This window comes from Acomys minous (genome assembly GCF_964271855.1).
Source record: "Acomys minous genome assembly, chromosome: 13".
Taxonomy (NCBI): domain Eukaryota; kingdom Metazoa; phylum Chordata; class Mammalia; order Rodentia; family Muridae; genus Acomys; species Acomys minous.
Genome location: NC_140495.1, coordinates 48968229 through 48978828, shown reverse-complemented (window position 1 = coordinate 48978828; position 10600 = coordinate 48968229). Strand labels below are relative to the sequence as shown.

At 44.2% G+C, this 10600-nt stretch overlaps 1 long non-coding RNA gene across 4 annotated transcripts in view; it reads right to left on the bottom strand.

Moving 5' to 3' along the window:
- Positions 1-208: 208 nt before the first annotated feature.
- LOC311581038 overlaps positions 209-10600 on the bottom strand; it is a 39887-nt gene continuing 29495 nt past the window's right edge. For 3 of the 4 annotated variants that reach the window (XR_014773643.1, XR_014773644.1, XR_014773645.1), the window contains exon 3: positions 8788-10407. This is a non-coding gene — a long non-coding RNA (uncharacterized lncRNA). Of the gene's footprint in view, positions 520-8787; positions 10408-10600 lie in introns of those variants that run through there. The other variant, XR_014773642.1, reaches the window with a different exon arrangement.

The window sequence follows — 10600 nt, the reverse complement described above, 5'->3', positions numbered from 1 at the left end:
AGGTTTCAGAAAGTCCAGCTTTTTCTGAACACTCAAGCTTTACTTTCAAGGTAGTACCTGGTTGCTGTGTCTTCACACAGTGGAAGGGATTGATGGGGAAACACTCACTCTCTCAAGCCCTTCACAAGGGTGCTGATCCTACCCATGAGGGTATCACCCACATGGCTGAAACATCACTCAAAGCCATCACCAATTTAGAAAATTGTATTTTGTTAATTCTTTAAGATTTTCAAACACCCTAATTTGATAATATTCACCCACCCCCTTCTCTCCTCTTCACTCTGAACCTACGCCCATTTTGTCTGACAGTAGATGTTCTGTTCCTCTGGCTCTTGAACTCTTTCCATTTCTTCTTCTGAGATGCTTCTTGAGTTTAGGTCTAGGGCTTGTGCTGTAGATGTAATCTTTAGGGCTGTCCACCCCACAGAGCTGTTCTCTGTGTTCTGACCAGTGAGTTTCTGTAACGGTCTCTGTCTGCTGCAAAGAGAAGCTTCTTTGATGAGGAGTGAGATACACTATCTGTGGGTATAAGGATAAGTATTTAGATTGCAGTTCAACCGTGGCAGTAGTGGGTTCTCTTCCGGGTTCTATGGCTTTACCAGCTGTAGGTAGTTGGCTGGGTTTACAGTACCAGTATGATTTCTCTCATATTGAGCCTTACGTCTAAATAGCTATTGGTTACCTCCAGGGTATAAGCATCACTACTGTGCCTTCAAAAAATGCCTTGTCACAGTGGTGCACACCTCTAATCCCAGCACTCAGAAAGGCAGAGGCAGGAAGATCTCTGTGAGTTTGAGTCCAGCCTGGTCTACCAAGTGAGTCCAAGATAGCCAAGGCTACACAAAGAAACTTAAAATATATATTTTTTCATTCTGATCATTGTTGAATAAGACTATTGATTGCTGAAGTCATCATATTTTTAAACCATTACTTTGAGGAGTATATTCTAGCATAATTTTTGGGGGCTACCAACATTCAGAACTGACCAGTTATCATGACCAGATTCCTTTTGAATTACTGTCATAAATATGTTTTAATAGCTCTGGGATAGTATAGTAAAGCTGTACTGCATTCTGGTGGCCCACTATTTTAGGAATAGCAAAGGAATTATTGTCAAGGCAGTATCAAGTTCAATAACCACTTTCCATTCTTCTGCTGGTTGAGCTTCCTTTACCATAATTATGGAACTCAGCCCAAGGCCCATTAAAAGGCGACAGCTAACATTTTCATGGCTGCACTGAGCTAATGCACACAAAGTGATAACAGTTAATACACACATGTTTGCTGGCTCTTTAATTGTGAGAGCCCCATTCTACTGCTTCCTGAGAAGCTACTATTGTAAATTTAGCATGCCTTTCAGCACTGGTAAATGCGATAATTGTGTGAGTCCAAAGATTCCCATTTAGCATAGTCAAGTGAAAACAGAGGAAAGGGTAGGTCCCACCCCTAGTCACCTGAATGAATGCTATGGGACACACATGTTCCCTCATTCATAATAGCTACCTTAATAAAAATATTTAGACTCCAATGTAATAGCCACAAGACAACAGAGCTTTCTTTTGTCTTTAGACAAAAAGGGGCTCACTAAGATGCCCAGGATAACCTTGGATTCGATCCCGAGCCCAAGTTAACCTCAAACTTGGCAATCCTTCTGCCTCAGCCTGCAGAGTGACTAGGATTGCTGTCACTGTGCCACTAGGCCTGTCAGACTTCTTAGTTGACAGTTACCCTCAGACCTTCCCATCTTTCCTAACGTATCTCCAAAGTCGCTGGGCTAATCTTTAAACTTCTGTAAGTACTTCTTTGCTGGCTGTGTATCCAGGATTCCCATTTGTGCTACTTTAGTGCCCTCTATTGGCTCAGCTATTTTCACCAGCACAGTAACAGTAAATAAAGGCAGACAGATTGTTTGGGCAGTCCTTAAAAAAACAACACATTATTTTAAGTGAGTTGTTATGACCTCTGGAAAGTTCTTCACAACCATTCCTTCCTAGTGTACAGATAGCTCTTCTTACTATAAACCACAGATGGTCACTCCAATGCCATGACATTGTTCTCGACCTGTAGTACTAATTGTACTTCTGCCTCCCGCATGCAAGAGTCTATATGGGCAAATGTCAATGGCCAATTTGGACTGATTCAAAAATACTGCCCAAACATCATCTAGACAAACAAAAGTGATGGAACTATCTAGGGAAGAGTTAAATTTAATCCCTCAGCTCGCATCTCCTCACGAAAGGGAATTATAGTTGGACTAAAAATTCCCTTGTCTGTGATCATGCCAGGGCAGTGGGAACCTGCTCCATTTGCAGGGTTTGAAGAGTTCTGCATAGCCACTAGTCTGCATAGACACTAGTGACACATATTGATGTACCGCTAACAGGCTCTGGGCTTAGGCAATAAACAGTAAGACTGCAGGGTGCACACAGCACCGCATGGCATACCCAGGCATGAACTTAGTTCTTGGTCTCACAAGGCTAACAGTATGTAATTTCACCTGCAAACTACAGACTACATCCAGTCAGCCTGAGTCCCTCTGAGCCATTATCAGACCCTGATGTTAGCCACAGGACCTGTTTCAAAATCTTGCAATTTATGCTTTCCATAGATCTCTTTTCATAAAAATGCCTAAACTTCACTGGCTTCCTGGGCCCATTTTTGATAACCTAAAATGAGTTTATTTGGCTCTCCAGTGTCACCTGAGAGCCCTTGCCATGGCTGAGGCTTCCACTGTCTCCTAGAGGAAGGTCTTCCCAATGCAGCAGTACCCTCAGACTTTCCCATTTCATGGAGACCCTCTGCTGGCTCCCGTTTCCCTGTCCTTTTTTCTTCTGCTTTGTCTTAGTATCATGGCAGATTAGATACAGTTTTACATGTACACGTTGCTCATGTACATATAAATGTATATATAGCAAGAGCACATGTTGTGTCACTGTTAAATGTCTTACACCAGCAAGTGTGACATGACTGCATGGGATGCTCTTTGAGGAGCACCGCATGAGGAGCACTGCATGAGGAGTACTGAGTGTCTTGCATAATTTCTATGAACCCTTTCTAAAGGGTTCATAGCCCCAGCTATAGTGTAACGGTGTATGACATTTAGCAGTGATACAACATTTGCTCCAGCTATGGTCCTGGTTCCTGTACCCTCAGCGCTGCAAATGCGGTGGAGTACAGGCTGTGCACTAGTAGCCTAGAGAGTGAAACCAAAGAAAGGTGGACTTTACAGAAAGACCGAAAGGCCTGTGCCCACATCTCTGCTGTCACTAAATGGCCTTGGGCAAATCACTTGCCCTATTAGTTCCCTAAAATGGGGCCAGTAGCAGAACACAAGGTTGCCTGTAAGCATGGGGTAAGAAGCTTTGAGATGTTCTTTGCACCCACATGTCTACATAGGATGAAGACATTTTCTTTAAAAGAAGTTGCCCAAATCATCTTCATTGTCCTCTTCATACTTTCCAAATGTCAGCATAATTTACATGGATTCCAGAGCTTTGCATTCTGGCTTTGCCAGGGCCCAATTGTAGGACCTTTGGTTCCTTAGAACTTTAGGAATTTGGGGGTCTGGGGACTGAAAAATAGAAATTTACATGTTCTTCACAAAAGGGCTCATAGAAACGATGCAAGTAATGTAGTGTTCCTCATGCAGTGCTCTTCATGCAATGCTCCTCAGGCAACATTCCTCATGCATTGCTCCTCATGCAGTACTCCTCATATAGTGCTCCTAAAGCAGTGCTCCTACAGCAATGCTCCTCATGCAGTGTTCCTCATGCAACACTCCTTATGCAGCCTTCTTAATGCAGCACTCCTCATGCAGGGCTCCTCATGCAGTGTTCCTCATGCAGTGTTCCTCATGCAGCGCTCCTCATACAGTGTTCCTCATACAGTGCTCCTCATGCAGCGCTCCTCATGCAGCGCTCCTTATGCAGCACTCCTCATGCAGTGCTCCTCATACAGCCCTCCTCATGTAGTGTTCCTCATACAGTTCTACTTGTGCAATGCTCCTCATGCAACATTCCTCATGCAGTGCTCCTCATGCACTGCTCTTCATGCAGTGTTCCTCATGCAGTGCTCCTCATACATCCCTCCTCATGCAGTCTTCCTTATGCAATGCTCCTCATGCAGCCTTCCTCATGCACCGATCCTCATGCAGTGCTCCTCATGCAGTGTTCTTCATGCAGCACTTCTCATGCAGTGCTCCTTCTACAGTCCTTCTCATGCAGCACTCCTCATGTGACGCTCCTCATACAGTGTTCCTCATGCAGCTCTCCTCATGCAGCACTCCTCATGCAGCCCTCCTCATGCAACACTCCTCATGCATTGCTCTTCATGCAGTGCTCCCTATGCAGCGCTCCTCATGCAGTGCTCTTCATTTAGCCCTCCTCACACAGTGCTCCTCATGTAGTGCCCTTCATACAGCCCTCCTCATGCAGTGCATTTCATACAGCACCCTTCTTGCAGTGCTCCTCATACATCCCTCCTCTTGCAGTGTTCCTCATGCAATGCTCCTCACGCAGCCTTCCTCATGCAGCGCTCCTCATGCAGTGCTCCTCATGCAGTGTTCTTTATGCAGCATTCTCATGCAGTGCTCCTCCTACAGTCCTTCTCATGTAACACTCCTCATGTGATGCTCCTCATACAGTGCTCCTCATGTGATGCTCCTCATACAGTGCTCCTCATGTGATGCTCCTCATACAGTGCTCCTCATGTGATGCTCCACATACAGTGCTCCTCATGCAGCCCTCCTCAAAGAGCATCCCATGCAGTAGTGTCACACCTGCTAGTGTAGCTCTGCTTTCTGCAGTCTGAGGCTTCCCCCAGTTTGCTCATGAAAGAAAGGGGTTAAGCCATTTTTTTCTCCAAGGACTTTAACACTAATGTCCTATGACACTTTGTAATATACTATGCCAGTCCCCACAAGACAGAATTGGAAGAGGAGCAATTTAAAGGTGGGTCCAAAGCCCTGGCTTCATAGAAACTAACTTCTTGTTCCTGGCTGGCCTTCTCATGTTGTACCCTGGACCCTCTTCTTCCTAATTTCCTGTGGTGAGTTCTATGACCGCCTTTTCTCTCTCAGAACAAGAATATTTCTCTTTATTATATCATTGTCACTGTATAACATATTCTTTTAAAAGTTGTTCTGTATTTTGTGACCTGACCTGCTTCCCAAACCCACTTGCCATCCACCTCAGCCAGTCTTCTCCATTTCCTTCCTTTCAGTTACTCAATTAAAATTTTTTATTAAGGGCTAGAGAGATGGCTTCTATCTCCTGTGCTTCCCAGCACCCACCTGGTGGCTCATAACCACCTGTAACCCTAGTTCCAGAAGATCTGATGCCTTCTTCTAGCCTCCTTGAGCACCAGACATACACATGTAGTATGCATATATACATGCATACACTCACACACACACACACACAAATAAATATAAATAAGTCTTTTAAATCTTGGGCATTATTCTTGAGTCCTTCTTTCAGCACATCTAAGCATTCAACAAATCTTTTCATTCTGCCTCCAAAATTCAGCCACATGCATCAACTTTCTCCATTTCCACCAGTGCTGCACTTAATCAACCTGCCACCATCTTCAGCAGAGAATTGCTATAATATATCAACCTCCCATCCTTTCTCTTATGGTAACCAGACTGAGCTTTCAAAGAATGTCGATCAGTCTGTGTGTTTTCCTTGCCTGAATTTGTCCAAACCATTGTCCTTTGATTTTCTGAGGCTCCATATAAAAGCACCATTCCCTGCCTCCCCACCCTCACTGTAGAGCCCCAGCCTCTCTGAACTTCATGCTAATCATATACCCACAACTCATGTCTGTTGGGCATTCCTGCTCAGGCTCCTTCCTTTCCCTGATACGTTAGCTTTCAGTCCTCAGGATCAACGTCACCTGCTCAAGGACACCAGTCCACACAGCACAACACGGAGTGTCATCTCCCTCCTCTACCACAGTGTTCTACATCGACAGCTGCTCTCTGAGATCTTTCTTATGTGATTTTCAGGTCATTCTACTGACATCAGGACCCTACCTTATCTTCTTTGCTGGTGCCATTTCAGAGCCTAGAACTACATATGGATAAGCTGTTCAGTAAATAATTGTAGGAACACAATCAAATCAACCCATGTTGGCCTTGCAGCACTATTATCATTTCACACCACTAGAGGGCAGTCATTTAATTAGAATGAAGAAATCGGTGTCCTTGCATACATCCTAATTTGTCCATAATTGACTTTAATCATTAATGGCACAGTTATATTTAAGAAAAAATATTTTTCTATCAAAAAAAAAAAAGAAAGACCCTAGATTTTTAAAACAGCCACCGGGCTTAAGTCCAGGCAACAGTTTATTCCAGAATAACAAATGGTGATATTTTAAGCAGGTTTTCTGCTTAATGCTGTTATTCAAATTTGTTTGTTTTGAAATTTTCATTATATAGAGTGATATGTTTAATTTGGTGATGTGAATTGTCTAGGAACTCAGATGCAAGCCTATGCACACAGACTGAGAAAGGCTGTGGATGAATGAGTTCTGGAGATGAGGTGGAAGCTGCTGATCTGCATCTGGTGGAAGTGTTCTGTGCCATAAAGCAATGCTTGCAGGACAGCTTCAAATGAGGATCACTTTGTTGTATGATGGGTGGATTTTGTGTCTATGACAAATGTTTGGGGTGCCCCAAGGGCAGAGGCCATTTCTATCTTTTCTGTCCCTTGTTCTTAGCAGAATGGCTCTTAGTGTTTCACTTTTTGTTTTATGGTATGTCTTCAGGAATCATGTTCAAGGTCAAGAGGCAGGAGAAAACCTTTCTGTTAAAGACCAGTGGCCAGCACAACCTTTAAGGGAATCTGGGAGAGTCAGGATCTGTTTAGCAGCAAGAGAATCATCTCGATGGGTAGGTCAGCCATGATTTACTGCCAATTACAGGCTATGTGCTACCATAAGTGGAACCAGTTTCCCTTAGCATCAAAGGAAGGGCCTCTTACACACTCAACAGTATCTACGTCAACCCTCTGCTGTCGCTCAGGTGTCCCTGAACATGTGATTTTTCAGATGGCTTAAAAAGGAAATGACACAAGCTCCAGAAATCTGCAGATGTGACCTCTGCTTCGGATGCCTGCTTCTAGCTTCCTTCCTCTTCTGAGCCAACTTCTCCTACACATTCATGGGGGTTGGGAGGAGGTCCCAGTAGATTCCTGCTTATCCTTAAACTTTGCCTAAAATGATCTTCACTAGTCCTTTCTTGGCCCTAGCTCAAAGCTTTAGGCATGTTGGGTCATCCTTGCTCTCACAGACAAGTCCACTCTGGCACACAGCACACTGATCGGTAGCTATTTGGGTTTTCTCTTTGTTCACCACAAGAGTGAGCATGGAGCCTGGTACATAATGTAGCTTAATAGCTATGAACTAAACAGATGAGAATTGCAGAGCTGTGCTGTGCAGTGTACATGGAGCTGGGTAAAACTCACAGAGAGACTTGCATCATTATCATAAAAGAGTATAGCTTTCAGAGGAGACGTCCTTGTTTTGTAATCACCTTTTTATATAGAGTGGACAATAAATCTTTATTAGATAGATAACTTGAAAATATGCTCTCCTATTGTCTCAGGGAAGTGCTTTTTGTATGAACCACAAGGATCTATTCTCTCTTCTGTGGCTGGTACTTTCAGCATCCTATGAAAGGAACCACTGCTTAACCCAAGGCGACAGACATCTACCCTTTTGTTTTCCTTTAAGACTGTCTAGTTATATAGCCTTTACAGTTATGTCTTCAACCCATTTGAGAGCTAATTTCTCTACATTGGTATGAGGTAGAGGTACAGTTCCATTCTTAGGCACGTTTATGTCATGTTGAAAACATTCTTTCTGCATATAGTTGTCCTCATGCATTTGTCAGAAATCAACTGGAGTCACACATGTAAAAATATGAAGATTTGCTCATGAGCCCTATTCTCAGCCATATTTTGTTAGTCCTGACTAAGTCAGGGAAACAGACACAAGAGAAAATCACATGCACACACAGCGAGAGAGGGAGAGAGGGAAGGAGAGGGAGGGGAGGAGGAAGGGTCAGAGAGAGGAGGGAGAGAGAGAGAGAAAAAGTGTGTGTTTAAACATATAAAAGTGACTGATTTGCACAATTGCAACAAGGTCAGCACTGTCAGGAAGACCAGACCACAACCCTGACACAGGTATAAAGCTTCAGTTGACAGGAAGAATTTCTTCCTCAAGGGAGCTTTGATCCCCCCTTCATGTGGTTCAAGCTCTAGATGGCCTACGATGCTCTTCTTTACTTGAACTTAACTGATTATACACTTTAGTGACATCTACAAAATAAATCTATAACAACATTTAGATTAGCATCTGACTGAATAATAGAATAAAGTCTCACCAGGCTGACTCATAAAACTGACCGTCACAATCCGTAAGTCTTTGCTCATTCCAGTACCACAGTCTTCTTTACTGTAGCTTGGTGGTAAATTTGCAGCTGGGAAGTATACATTCTCTGTGTTCTTATTTTTTTATTTTTATTTGTAGTGGGGGGAGTCACTTGCAGAGACCACAAGAGGACACTGCATCCCCTGGATCTGGAATTACAGGTTATTGTGAGCTACCCAGTGTGGACACTGGGAAATCATTTTAGGTCCGCTGCAAGAGCACTTGAGTTCTTAACCCCTGAGCCATCTCTCCAGGCCACAGTCTTCTTTTTAAAGTGTTTGTTTGGGGGGGGTTGGTGTTTTTGTTTGTTTTTTTTTGTTCTGTTTTGGGGGTTGTTTTGTTTTTGTTTTGTTTTGTTTTGGCTATTCTAGGTGTCTGTGTCTGTAAGCCAGATGTCTGTGAGGCAGGGTAGAAAAGAAGCAGGACATATTTATCTGATGTAAGCTTTGTGCAACATGGTGACTTCATAACTCAAAACCCAAAGAAACAAAGAAAATGGTGTTTTTAAAGGCAGCCATGCAATGGTGTGACCAGAAGGCCACAAGACATGAACTAGGGAGAACTTAGCACAATTCACTTGGCAGGATGCTGTGTCTCTGTCTCTACCCATGGACCTGAGGTCCAGAGCAAGCCCCTCTCAAACAGGACCTGTTTGAGGCAACACAGACAAGAGGAGGTGAGGATGACACTGATGTGTCTGCTGCTTTGTCCTGTGCTTAAGACCCACACCGGGGACAACATGTCCTGAACCCTGTTGTCCCTCAAGACCACTCGCTACATTTCCTACCTGCCTGTGTGAGGGGCTGAGACCAGACGGCATCATGAGAATAAGTCAATTGCTGTGGCACCCAATAAGCTGTTTTAAGTGTCAAACACTGTAGCCAATAGTACCTTCCTCTCTGCTCATGAAAAAGTGGCAAGTTACATATGTGTGACCTAGTGTGGCTCTCCTGATAATATGGATGATAGTTCAGCCTTCTTGTGTGAGGAAATCCTGTTTGAGACTTTAAGAAGTCACCTGCCCTGGGGAGTGCCTTGTGATGAATGCGATGCCAAGAGATGAAGGGACGTGCTTGCTTTCTGTGGAAAGTTTGAGTGCCTGTGAGAACAAATGCCATTGACATGTGTCATTAATGTGATGACACATTAATTTTTGATTTTTTTGTATAGTGTATACATGTGCACACATGTGAGTATGGTTACATGTACATGTGTACATATGGACGGGTGTCAGCATCTGTCACTTTCCACATTTTTTTTGAGACACAGTCTCTCAGTGAACTGAAACTTCCCAGTTGGCTAGACTGGCTGATTGATAGCTTCAGTCAATCATCTACCACCACCACCACTACCACCACCACCATCACCATCACCACTATCATCACCACCACCACTATCACCATCTCCACCACCACCACCACCACCATAACCATCACCACCACCATAACCATCACCACCACCACCACCACCACCACCACCACCATCACCATAACCATCACCACCACCACTACCACCACCACCATCACCATCACCACCACCACCACCACCACTACACTACCACCACCACCACCATCACCATCACCACTATCACCACCACCACCACCATCACCACCACCACCACCACCACCATCACCATAACCATCACCACCACCACCACTACCACCACTACCATCACCAACAACAACAACAACAATACCCTTGGTAGGGTGTCAGATGCACACTACCATGCCCTGTTTCTTATGTGGATCCTGGGAGTATGGATGGATCCTTATGCTTGCTCAGCAAGCACTTTACCAATGGATGATGCCCTTTTAAGAAATTCAAGTTGCAGATATCAGCACCTCCACTGTCACATGGTTGTCGTCTCTGTTTCATTAGGACAAGAGGGTGACTGCTTGCAGGGATGTGCTTCAGCCTATTCCTTCCTGCTTGGCCTTGTTTTCTGGGAAGTCTGCTCAGCAGTCCACCGAACTGAAAAGATTTGAGAAACAATGGGTATTGTTAAAAATCAGTAAACAGATACCAGTCTGCAAAGATGCCTAGTGAGCAGGTAGAGGGGGGAGCTGTAAGCTCTGTGCTGGAGGACAGCATCGCAAAGCCCTGGGTTCAGGACTTAGGGAATGGCTGGGGCTTGTTTTAACAGAGCCCTGTGCACTCTAGTAAG